Source organism: Anas platyrhynchos, chromosome 3 (assembly GCF_047663525.1).
Source record: "Anas platyrhynchos isolate ZD024472 breed Pekin duck chromosome 3, IASCAAS_PekinDuck_T2T, whole genome shotgun sequence".
In the NCBI taxonomy this organism is placed as follows: Eukaryota; Metazoa; Chordata; class Aves; order Anseriformes; family Anatidae; genus Anas; species Anas platyrhynchos.
The window spans coordinates 103656439-103670012 of NC_092589.1; positions in this window are offsets into that span (position 1 = coordinate 103656439).

The window sequence follows — 13574 nt, forward strand, 5'->3', positions numbered from 1 at the left end:
GGGGATGGGAGGGGGCTAGAAGAGGTATTACCACCTCAACGTTGCTAAGAAGGTTTCGGGGAATGTGTCCTGATAATCTGGAGAAAGAAAGCAAGTTTTATATGAAGGCGACCTTCAGAAAAATGTAAACAGAATATTATCACTGACCTCTGCCTACAAAAGCCAGAGAGAGCTGTGCTCCTGGGGGAAGGGAGAGGGGTCACAGCTACAGATCCAGGTGCTGCCCATATGTCTTAGTATTCTGATTTTAGTGAAACTATATAACACTGATGCCTTTTTTAACCCCCTGTGTTTTGCTTGGTTGTTTTGTTCTTGTTACCATTTTTTTTGTTGATTTTTGGTTGATTGGTTTGCTTTGTTATATTTTTGCAAGGGCTTGCACAGGTGTGTACAGCTGCAGATGTTACCCAGCAGAGCATACGAACACACTCATGTATTCTGGTTGCAAATGAAGTAAGTTTACCAGCCTCCTGGGTGAAAGATTCAGGAGCAGGGGGGAACTTCACACAGGAAAGTCTTTAGTCATCTGAACAGTAGTACACCAAAAGCTTCATGCTACAAGATGGGGAGAGGAAAATTCATTCACAGAGGGAGAGGCTGAAACATGCAAAACACAACCTCAGCTTCAAGATATCTTTAAAATATATTGGCAGTATATGGATGATATCAATGTGGGCACATGTAGAGTTAAACCCAACACCCAGAGCTATATAATGAATTTAACATCCTGTTCCTAAAACAAAGGGTCTCTAAGCGTCACTTCCTCTGTAGCTGGAAACCAGTCCTTTGTAGGAGAGCAACCTGCAGGTTGGTGGGGTGGGGATCCCCTAACTTGCCTGGGTTTACAAAACACTAGAAGACACCTCCACCGTGCCAAGGGGTTACAGACACATCTTCTCCCTAATCTCTCCACCCTACTCAGGACAATTCAATAATGCCATGCCTCAGAGGGCAGCAGAGAGGCGGCAGGATGATAATACTCCTGTCCTGTACTGCAGCAAGTGAAATACTCCAGACCCTCACAATTGAGGCTGTAATTCCATTGAGGGTTTCTGGTGACATTAGCCAACCCCTCAAGTCTTCCCCATGATGGAATTAGAGACCTGCTATGGTCTGTGGGATAGACATCAATGCTGATGTCATTAGCATCAGCTCTGGTTCTGCCTGAAAAGGCTGAAGCACTGAAAAGCAGCTTCTAAAACTAAGAGCTATATGAAATAATGTTTTAATAGGAAGCCAAGGAGCTTTGTAACATAGCTGAGCCGTAGCTTTCAAAACAGCAGTAGCTGAAAGATATAACAATATGCCAAGAAATCTGTTCTGTTGTTTACTTTGTATGTTACAACTTGCAACCTCCCTGCTTTTCACCTTGCTTGCACCAATAACTAAAGGAACCTCACTGAAGGCAGTGGAATGACATTGTATAAACCCAGCTGATGTGAAGTCAAGATCCACCTTTAAATATATTATTTAAATTATTTAATATATAGTTTAAAGATATTACTATTCATAGGGCAGCTACCAGACAATGGTGGAAGTCACCGTTACCCAAGGGGAGGCTCTGTGCTTGGAGCTGTGTTTGCACACAGCTTCGCCTTCCACAGAAGGCTGCCTAACTGGTTTCTGCACTTTGTCATCTTAAGTGGCCTAAAAATATGCTGACAATAAAAGCTTTTTTTGACAGTTGTGTAGAGGCCTCTAGTGGGGAGATAAACAGAGGGTGGAGGTTGTCCAACCCCTCCTCCTCTGCCCAGCGCTATACTCCACCCAAGCCAGCAGAGCCAAAAATGTGTCCACTGCAGAACCTTTCCCTTATTTTTGAAAGTTAATCTCCTCCAGAACTGGATTACCACTGGCTAATCCCTTTAACCACAGGCACATAATGTTGGAAATGGATAACTTGCTTAGAAACCTGCTCTGAGCACACACATTTAAGGCACATACACGGCCTTTTGGCTGCTCAGCTTCACGCCTGTCAGAGCAAACACTGCCTGCTACTATTTGCTGGCTCCTGCCTTGCTTAAGAGGCCTGTCATACCCTTCCTATATATATTATAGAGGTCTTTTTACAGAGCTGTTGTGCGCTACCCTCCACATTACGCTGGAGCTGTGCTATTCCACCTCCTGCCTGCTTGGAATGTGCTGTATGTTTTAGTTGGAGGGCTGTAGCAAAGGTTTTACACAAGCGGTTTCTGCTCATTACACAGGCCTGCCACCCTATTAAACAGATAGATGCTGCATTTTGCACTGCGCTGGGGTCTTCTGCAGCAGTCTGTCTGCTGTGTCCCACACGCCGCCGCCTTTTATTTACACTTCAAAACACCTGTCTGGTGTCATGCACGCTGCACAAAAATTAAAATTACAGCCTAGCACCAGAAATATGCTAAATATTTCTGCCTCGTTGATACTGCACAGGAATGAGTATGAGGGAGAAGGGAGAAAAAAACATTATTATTTCATTTAGGAAGTATACAGAGAATCAGAGCTTTTTGATTAGTACAGTGAAGCATAAAGGTGACTTATGGGACAGGAGTAATAATGCATCTTAGCTGTTGAGTCAGCACCGAGCAGGGGGGCATCTATGCTGCTTTTTATTCTGAGCATCACCAGTGTTTGTTCCACAGTCAGACAGTATCTGGGATATTGATGAAGTATAGGTAGCAATACTAGTTATGGTCTAATCATGGAGCTGGAAGACAGCTTCTGAACATATAATTACTTTTACAGAAAATCATCCATGCTCTCTGCTAAATTATCATATAAAAAGGAATATTATTAATATTCTGTAATAGCACAGAGAGCAGGGTGATAGTGAAATAGTATATCCCGATCCTCACATTAAAGACTAATCTCATGCTGCATTGTGATTCAGGAGGTGAAGTCAGAGGCAGTTAAAGGCAATCCTACCCACCTCAAAACCATGGCAGTTGAAACTTGCTTGATATAGGATGGAAGGGGCCTTTTAATTTTTCAGCAGAAGTAAACCTCAAATGTACAGATTCTTCTTGTAGAACAGCTATTGCATTTGCCTGCAGAGTCCCCACAATACCAAATTCTAATCAGATATGTATTTTTAGTACCTATGATGCCTAGAAAATCATTCTGAGTTATCTATGATGACTGTAATGTTTGGAGCTGGTACACAAAGATTCCTTGTCATAACAGGGAATCAGCCACTGTCTAAAAATCACTAATAATGTAGAGCAAAGGCATATTTCTTTTTGTTATTTTAATAATGACCAGAGCTGGCTTAATCAATTAGGAAGAGTTGTTAGATTCACAGCTTTCTATGACGTTGGAAATACAGAAGTGACAGTATGCCAGTATGCCATATGTGCATCACTTCTGTCTCCAAGGCATAACAGGGAAACAATTTATCACTATAGTGCACCCAACATGTCCCCATCTATCAGCCAGCCCCTTTATCATATGTTTGTGCCTCCATTTCAACAGCAGGTACGAAATGACATATTTGTATTTACTACTGCACAGTTCTGCTGAGGCAGCTTCTCAAAAGCCTTTGTACCATGAAACCTAATCTTTCACGAGAAAGGACTTAAAAAATGCAAAAATGTTGTACCAAAGTAGAGGTCGGCCTCAGACTGGCTGCTGTCAGCAGAAAACCAAGGCCTAGGTAAACTGTTTTGGAAACAGTTCAGATGCTCGGCAACATCTAGCCTACAACCAGTATGTGAGCCTCACCCGCTGTATTTCCAAGGAGACAGCTGGTGAGTGAGGAAATCCAACAGCCTGCAGAGCTTTGGATATGTTGATGCTGCCCTTCTGTGCACATCAGCCAGAGCACCCTGAAGCTGGTCCCTGTCTTGGGACAGCTAACTACATGTAGCAGTGACATTGTTTTAGTCCTGTCAAACTGAGAAGTATTTTCCATGCTGAAGATTTGTTGTTTTATTTATGATGCTGTAATGCCTTACTGTCATGAAATGGCACAATATGGGCTGTAGATTCACTGGAGCAGAGAACAGAAGCTATCTTCACCTATTAAGATAAAGGCTTAAAGTATTGCTAATTCCTTAAAATAGTTCTTAACGAAGGTAACTGAATCTTTCCAAGACATTCTCTTCCAGTCTTTGAAACGGGGCTAAATCTCAATGCTGTAATGACTAGAAAGTAGTCAGATCTCTCTGATGACAGAAAGTGCATAGGTGTTTCAATTTAATCACGTAGAGAATCTTCTACATGTTTTAAATCTTCCCCCTCTCCATTTCTTATGAAATTCAAGTGTGCTTTCCGTAATTGAAAGACTTGACAGTGATGTCAGATTTATAAATCTGGATTTTAAATTAGACAAATTAGCTTGCCTGGGATAATACGAAATACATTCTTAGTCCGACTGGCACAGGATTTGTGGACACCCACCCTTTGTGTCCCAAAGTGTTGAATTCAGATCTCTTTCATAGGCCTTTTGGGATTAAACCTTGGGGCAGAGAGTACTACCACAGAATATGCTACAGGTCTCAGCTATACCTGCATGTTCAGCTGGTACCAGACAACCTATGCACTGTCCTGGCAATGTTGAAAGAACTAATACTGATGTCTCTGAGTTTAGGTGTGTACTCAGTTTCCACAATGAGAATGGATGACTCAAGAAGCTGTGAGTCCCAGTGTACCTTTCCAGAAACCAATATTTGTCATTTACAACCAGCAACTCACAGGCTTTGCAAAGGTTCCTAAACCATATCTGTTTGCTTGAGATATCAAAAGGCATAGACAGCTCTCATTTAAACGACAGCAACATCTGGATGAAGTCACTGCCTCAGCTCCTTCAGTAGTTGCATGTGCTCAGGGGTCTGTCTTGGGACCAGTGCTTTTTTAATATCTTCATCAATGATATAGAAAGTGGGATTGAGTGTACCCTCAGCAAATTTGCAGATGACACCAAGCTGAGTGATGCAGTTGATACCAAAGAAGGAAGAGATGCTATTCAAAGGGACCTGGATAGGCTGGAGAAGTGAGCCCACGTGAACCGCATGAAGTTCAACAAGTCCAAGTGCAAGGTGTTGCACCTGGGTCGGGGCAATCCCAGCCATGAGTATAAACTGAGAGAACACATTGAGAACAGCAGTGAAGGACGTGGGGGTTCTGGTGAAGGAAAGGCTCAACATGAGCCAGCAGTGTGTGCTTGTAATCCAGAAAGCCAACTGCATCCTGGGATGCATCAACAGAGGAGTGGCCAGTAGATTGAGGGAGGTCATTGTCCCCCTCTACTCTGCCCTTGTGAGGCCCCACCTGGAGTGCTGCATCCAAGTCTGGGACCCCAGAACAAGAAAGATGTGGACCTTTTAAAGCAAGTCCAGAGGAGGGCCACAAAAATGATCAGAGGGCTGGAGTACTTCTCCTATGAAGAAAGGCTGAGAGAGCTGGGGATATTCAGCCTGGAGAAGGGAAGGCTCCAGGGAGACCTCACTGCAGCTTTTCAATGCTTAAAGGGGTCTTATAAAGAAGAAGAGCTCTTTACTTGGGTAGATAATGATAGGACAAGGGGGAATGATCTTAAACTAAATGAATAGGTTTAGATTAGACATTAGGAAGAAATTCTTCACAGTAAGAGTAGTGAGGCACTGGGACAGGTTGCCCAGAGAAGCTGTGGATGCCCCATCCCTGGAGGTGTTCAAGGTCAGATTGGATGAAGCCCTGGGCAATCTGATCTAGTGGGTGGCGGGGTTGGGGGGTGAAGGGTGTATGTGTGTGGAAATACGTGATCTCTAAGGTCCTTCCCAACCCAAGTCATTCTATGATTCCATGATTCTATGAACTCTGTCTCATTCACTTGTATTGGCCATCATTTTTTTCTGTGGTGGAGCAGAAGACTGCCCAATTGAGAAAAGGGCATTTTAAAAGCAAACAAACAAACAGAAAGATGTAAATCTTTTATTTAGAATATTTGATCATGCAGTCAGAGAGTGCATGAAGGGAGCACACCGTTGAGCATTCAGATGAAGTCAACCTGGCCAATCCAACTTTTTTTTTTTTTTTTTTTGGTTTTAAGTGAGACAAGTGAAAGAATATACAAGCGCAAGAGCAGCAGGATGAGAATGTGCACTTTTTCTCTCTTAGAGCTTCCAGAATACACTCACACCAGAGAGTACTGGGAACACTTTGTGATTAATTGTGCATTGACACATCAAACTGCTTGTTTCAGTGAGTTTGTAACAAAGGGACATTTCAGTTCTCAGGCCACTCCATGTTTCTCAAAAGTGAATTTCCTTGGGGCTAAATTGTGGTGCAACTTCCACAGCCACATAAGGGAACAACGGGAGTCAGACACCCCATAAAAATTACACTGTGAGTAGCTGCTAGAGCAGGGCATTTGGTGACTCAGCTTGCCTTGCAGTCTGCTGCTGGGGCAATGTAACATTATCCAGCCCTTTGCATGGGTCTCACAGCAAAGCCACAGTTTATCCTTCAAAGAATAAATCTCCATCGTTATATTTTGCCTGAACTGTCAGCATTGACATGCCGATGGTTAGTTTTAGAAGTTACGTTGTGTTGCTGGTTAGTATAATGGCCAAGCATGGGTAAAGTGGGAATTCAGCATACTGCAGCAGGATATTTATAATTTAACATAGTCTTTCAAGGCTTCTCAGCCATATGGGCAAAATTCAGTGTTGCTGGTGGTGGCAGAGTGGTGGCAGAGCCTGGGGTGGGGTGGGGGAGAGGAGAAGTGGAAAAGAGGCCAGAAAGTTTGAAGTGGGAGAAGTTCTCATGAAGATTAGCTAAGAGAGTGTTGAAGGAAAAAGGGTGCAAGAAAAGGGAAGACAGAAAAGAGCTAGAGATGGAAATGCTTTATTTTTCTGCTACTGCTGAGATGGGACTGGGGGCAGTAATTCTCTCTGGATGGGAGCAGCACATGCCTTGAAGTAGAAACCATCCCATATCCTTCTGCATGAAGTCTGGGCTTGAGGCAATTTTAATATGCTCTGCCTCATATTTCTAGCTGTCCCAAACAGCTTGAGCTTGGAGTACCACCTCATCCCTTTCCTCTGCCAGCCCCAGGAGCAACAGGGGCAAAGGCACATTTCATATGCAACAAAGTGCCAATGGGAATGGCCACTTAGGAGGTTTCAACCCATGTGTTTGTTGCAAAATTTCCATCTTGCTTAATGGTTGTGCTTACCTCAGCACAGCATTTGCTCTGTGTGTGAGCCTGCAAAGGCATGCGGCATTCCAGCAGGAACAAGGAAGGGTTAACAGCCTGACCAGGGGTATGCACAGTTGCAGGTTCAAACGAACCCTTGCAGACATTGTATTCCACTGTTTGCACAGGGCTCATTTTCCACTGCACTCATACCCCTGCTCACACATGCACAAGCATACATCTACACACACAAGGACTCCTCTAAGAAGATTACAGTAACCAGCAGTTATAATTTTACTTAAGCTTTTATGACGTTTTTAATTAAAAAGGCTTTAGTGCTTTTCTAGCATGACATTTGATTGCACTCGAGATAATGCACCCTTGCCGATTCTGGCAGCAAAAAGCTTTTAGAAAATATATGAAATATTTTTATAAGGAATTCTGCCTGATCTGTCTTCAATGAAAGATATAATGATTTCAAACCATATGTATTCTTTGGAGTAAAAACAACATATGCCAGAGCAAGATATCTGAAGAAAATCACCCTGTCCAAACTACTGTCCATTCAAAACTGTGTTTTCATTCACATTGCCTAAGTTCAGGCTTAGGTTTCCTATGGGAATTTACTTAAATATATTGCACCATTTTAATGTACTGATTCAAATAAAACCTGCTCCAAGCTGCTGCTTGCCTGAGGAAAAAGCAGTGTCTGATGTGTTTGTTGTCTGTACCATTTTAATTTCTTTGAATTAATCCTGATTTTCAACTCAAGCAGAATCACAGATCAGCACTCCAAAGAAGCTGTCAGATTATGCTTTATTATTACTTTTATCAATATTAATATTTGTATTCCTTTGATTTATTTGTATGTAGTCTGCTATCCAGTTTGGTCAGCAATAATCACACTTTGCTTAAACGTGGTACCTTGGTAATCTGTTACACTGAGCTCTCTTGCTACGCTCATCTCAAGACTTATGCAAATCTGAAAGCAGAACTGCTGTTACTAAGGACCACACACACTTTGATAAGACAGATGAATTTTCAAGATCAAAGAACAAAATTCTAGCCCCACTGAAGTCATTTGGAGGCAGCCATTGACAACAGCTCCCAGATCTTCCTCAAACTAAGTGATCTCTTAGACAAATAATTGATTTTTTTTCCCAACCCATCAAAGTTTGTAGTATTTCAAACTGCTTCTACTCCAACTGAAACTGATTTCTATTTTTGAGAGTTGAATCTGAAGGAGAAAAACAAATAAACAAACAAAAAACCAACACCTTATTAGATCAAGCCAAGATGCCCATTTTGATTAAATTTAAACCATTTTTTCAGTTTTTAGAAAAAAAAAAAAATAAAAAATCTGTATATATCTCTTGTCCCATCATTTGTTGCTTGGAAGAAGAGACCAGTCCCCACCTCTCTATCTCTACTACCTCTAAAGGAGGCTTTGAGGTAGTTGTAGAGAGCGATAAGGTCTCCCCAAGCCTCCTTTTCTCTAGGCTAAACAACTCCAGCTCCCTCAGAAGCTTCTCATAAGGCTTGTTCTCTAGACTCTTAACCAGCTTTGTTGCCCTTCTTTGGATAAGCACTGGGGACTTTTAGCACACTTCTCCTGATCTGCAGTGAATTGAAAGGCTCCATTGACTTAGAAAGAAGGAGAAAGGCTTATGATCTGTCCAGATGTTGATAGCTTTTGATTAGTGAAAGATATGGCATGTTTCTGACATCTGGTCAAGAGTGGCCAATGGCTCGGGTTTCCACTGTGTTGCAAATCCTGGAGATGCTGCAGTCCTTTAAAGAAATGGTGGCTGAAAATTTATAAGGGGGAAGCAGCCTGCCTTTTCCTGCTTGCCATGATAGGGTATCAGCACACTATATGCAGTGAAGCAGTGGTTTACCTGGATGCTTTGCTAACGAATTTCTGAAACCATTCACCCTGAAGCAAGCACTCTGCAGAAGATACTTAAGTCAGGAACATTGGCAAGGTTATGAGAAACTAAAAATAGAGTCTTGACAGAATTCAGGCAGCTTTTGCTATAAGTATTGATAATTATACTGTTTAGAAGAGGCATGGACCTACAGAGTAGGTACAATTTTTGAGGCATCGCAACCAATTTTTCAACAGTAAATTTTTCCCCTCTGATTTTTCCCCTCAAATCAAAATTCAATATAGCAACATGCGGCACTAACATGTTATGTCCACAATGCATTTTTCTGTAATTTCTTTAGCACTATTAGTTCATATGATTCCTTCCATTACTTGTGGCCTGAAATATATCAGGAGAAGAAGGGGGAGGAATTCCTACTGACTTGAAAGAGATTTTTAGGACCAGCATATTAAGGAGTGCAGTCCCCTTTTTCTTAATGGCTCAATTTGGTTCAAAGAATGCTTCAAGGCATTTAAAAATGCTTTAAAAGCAGCAGGTTCTCAACTACATATGTCAAGTTGCAGCCAGGAGTGAAATTTTATAGCCCATTGAAAAATAAGATTGTATTATGGAAAAATCTGGCACGCCCTTAATTATTGCAGCCTGAACAGACCCATTACAATAAAGCAAACTGATAAAATTCAGGAGGCACAGAAGACACTTCTGTAATAGGAAGCTGGATCAATGTGGTGTCTGCATTGCTGCAGAGCTCTGGAAATCTTGACTTTTTAATCAGAATCCTTGGCTTGTAACCTTGGTGGCACCCCTTCTGTACAGCTGCATGGGAAACCAGCCTGGGATTTATTTGATCAAAAAAATAGCATAATTTAAAATAATAATAATAATAATAATAATAATAATAATAATAATAATAATAGTTATTTTATGCTCGTTGTAACAAAGACAGTGAACTCCAGGTACTTTCAACACAGAAGCTTCTTACCCTCTTTAGTGGATTGAACATCTTCAGTTTCTCTGTGAGGGAAAGAAGTTGCAATGCATTTATTTCCGATGTACAGGGCGATTGGGGAATATGGGAAGTAAGACAATGGTATTATTTAGATGTTTCACTTCTGCAGTTTTTGTGAGTATTAGTTACATAATTATCTCTGGTTTTGGTGCCCACAGCTGCACAAGAGAATAGTGATAGAAAAGTCAAACTGCTTCAGCAGTTGTAAGGGTAAAGTATTGTGTTTATATCCTGTAAGATGAACTGACAGTCATCTTAATAACCTTATTTCATATTCCCTTTTTACTTTTTTCTTAGAGGGGTAGCAGAAAGGTACATATATAAGCCACATCTTTGTGTCATTTGGCAGCTTAGGCAGTTTAGCCAGTGTTCTGTATAAAAAGAAATCAAGAACTGAATATATATATAACCACGCGTATCAAAATGGCTTTAAGCTGTCTTTTTGTTTTCCACATTTTAACACAACCTCATACCTTCTGAGCTAAATCCCCCTGTTCTTCTGTGTTTATGTCACCTGAATGCTGACTCTGCTTACCCGGAGGTGTAACCTCCCCTTACATCCCAAATCTCTTTATTTAGTGCTCTCGCTCCCTCTCGTGGCTGTTTGTTATCTATACACCGCCTCTCAAGGATGGGTTGCGGGACAACTGCAAAAGACATCAAGAGACAGCATTCCTCTAATGCGCTGCAGATTTCCCTTTATACGTGAGCATCTGATACACTGGAATAATAGAAGAAGTAAAAGAAAAGAAACTTAAAAGAAAAGGAGCTGGCATCTCAGCAGCTTTAGGCATACAAACAGAGTAGAGTGGGTGGGTCAGAGCCAGCCTCCTGATCTGCAGCACTTCTCCTTTTGATAGAATTTCTGGCACAGTTCATTGTGAAATCAGCCCGCCTGCACCCCGCATGCTAGATCTGCTCCCTATGTGGGAAAATCTGGGCAAGCATCAGGAAGTTCTGCGAGGTTCCCTCAAGGCAGCTTCCAGCAGATTGTTTTGTCAGATGTTGGCCACCCTGCAGATAAGGCCCCAGGGCCTCCAGATCTCTAAGGGAGGCTGCCAAAAAAACAGAGTCACCTCCCCTGAGTCGCTGGGACTCTGCTTTGCCTTCCCATCCCGAGCTGCACTGGGGGCACCCTGCTCCTTCATCTCCCTTTGGACCCCCAAAAGAGATTTCATGGTACAGCGGGCTATCTTGGGTGAAATTCATTTCAAAAATTTACACTAAAAATATTTTTTCCAGAGGCCAAAAAAAAAAAAAAAAGAGGATCTTAATGTCAAGAGGCATAACTCTTTTCTGTACAAGACTCTGCACAGAGCACCAGGGACGTCAATAGGTCATGTGCACGGACAGACAGCACTTGGTGGAAAAAAACGTGCAACTTGAGATCTCTGCTTCTGTCTGGGATGGGCAAGCAGCCCCTACAAAAGAAAATGCTTCACAAAATAAATGAGATCTGTCTAAAGTAAATGCTGCTCCTTCAATGACCTTTTATGCTCCGACACAGATTATAAGGACAGAGAGGTCTTTTGAAGTTCCTCCAAATAATTCACATACGACAATGTTGCTTTAGATATTTGATTCTTCTTACAGAAGTGCATGAAAATAATTATATCTGGAGGCTGTAAACCTCTTTCACCTCCTGAAGCAGGGTGAGCTACTTTTTCACCTCTGACCAATGTACAGGCCCCACTGCTCTGTGCCTCAGGGTGCGTGCAGCTCCTGTGAAAGAGCAGGGGCTCAGTGCACAGGCTCTCCACATCTGAGTTTTAGATTCCAAATCCACCATGTGGATCCCATTAATCCCATGCTGAGAAAGAATAGCAAAGCTCAGAGTGGTAATCTGTAGTGGGCCTAAACCAAAATCCCCAGCTGAGGCTGCCACGAGCTCTGAAGGAGTTCAGACCCATTTCCAGGCTTCTGTGACTTACCCCAGTGCTGGATATTGAGCATGCAGCACTGATGCCATCTGCACCCCAGAGGATGAAAGCAAACCACAAAGTTGCTGATGCACCAGCTGTGCTGGATTTACTGAGGCTGGATTCAAGGCATTCCCTATCATAGTAGGCCATAACAATGGCATGGTTAGATGCAACAGGCATTATTTGATTTTCTCCCACTAAGTGCAAGTTCCTGACTATTTCCTCCCTGATCCTGTAAACCAAAGCAAAGTAAGGGTTGATATTTTCTAAGAAGGTGTTTCTGTGTGGGGTGGGAACTAGAACTCAGGGTTTGATGACAGAAAACCTTCAGTCAAACCTTCACTTTGGCCATTTCTTTAGTCCCTTTTATGTCAATACCTCCAGTTCTGCTGATATTTTCTGCTCCTTAACCTGGCAGTGGGAAATGCTGAAATCACTCACCCCTTCAATTTTCCCTGCAGGATATGAACCAACACCATCTGCAATATACTCCTTTCTCTCTTGATAAATACAGCTGCTGAGGAAGAGAACAAAACAAAAACAAACTCTCAAACAGAGAGGTGAAACAATGGTGAGAACAAGTCCCCCACAAAGATTTCAAGACTTCTGTGGTTTTATGGATACAGACCCTTTCTGACCCCCTCAGAACTTCACCCTTTATAGTCCTGGGTGAATGCAGGGTGAAGCATATATGCATGACAAGTTGAGCTTCAGAAGCTTCTTGGACAGTTTCTTGGGCTTCTAGAAAGCTTGGTCTAAACACTCTCCCATCCCTACTGCTGATGTTTTCTAAAAATTGATCATTGCAGCGTGTTTTGCTATCTGTTTGCCACAGATGGAGTCAGAACTCTGAATGAGGTTCTTGCATTTTGCATGCATAGCATAAACTTTGATCAAGGAACACATTACAGCAGTTATGCACAGCATTAGAATTTCCAAAAGCACCAAAAAGGAAAGACTGAGCAGAAGGCCCATGTCAAATCATGCGTCATACCAGATGCATTACTCGCGTCTGCCCAGGAGCACTTTGTCTCAGTGGTACCCTTCTGCTGAAAAGACTGGCCAGGGCTCATGCGCTGACCTTGATTGCACAGGACAGAAATGCTCTTCCTTCATACAACAGACTGATAAATGCAATTCAAGAAGGCATAACTAGGGTTCAGGTCTTTATTCTATCTTAGAAGATTCAACCCCTTTTCTCTTTTCCCAGGAAAGAGTCAGACTAAAATTGCTTTGGGAATAAGAGTGCTCTTGCTGTTGTAGCCCTGTGGGGAAAAGATTAAGAAATCAGTATGTTTCTCTTTCCTGTGTGAGAGAAATCACGTTCTGCTAAGGAATCACAGTGCATACTGAGTAACATATGCAGTGGTTTTAGAAGCATGTTAAATAGCACTCAGATCTAGGGAAGTAACACACGTGTGGAGCATTACACCTGCTGAAGTTTCCCTTGCACAGATCAGGTTAGGGTTGTTCATTCACTTAACACACTGGTGAGCTACACAGGCAGCTTGGGGGAGCTTCTGGGATATGCTAAACCACAGGTGCTGTCCCTTAGGGATGCATATGAAATTTCCATGCAGGAGGCATTTGAAAAAACATTCCTGTCATTGAAATAATCCATGGATTCAGAGACAGATTTAATTCCCTTCACCATC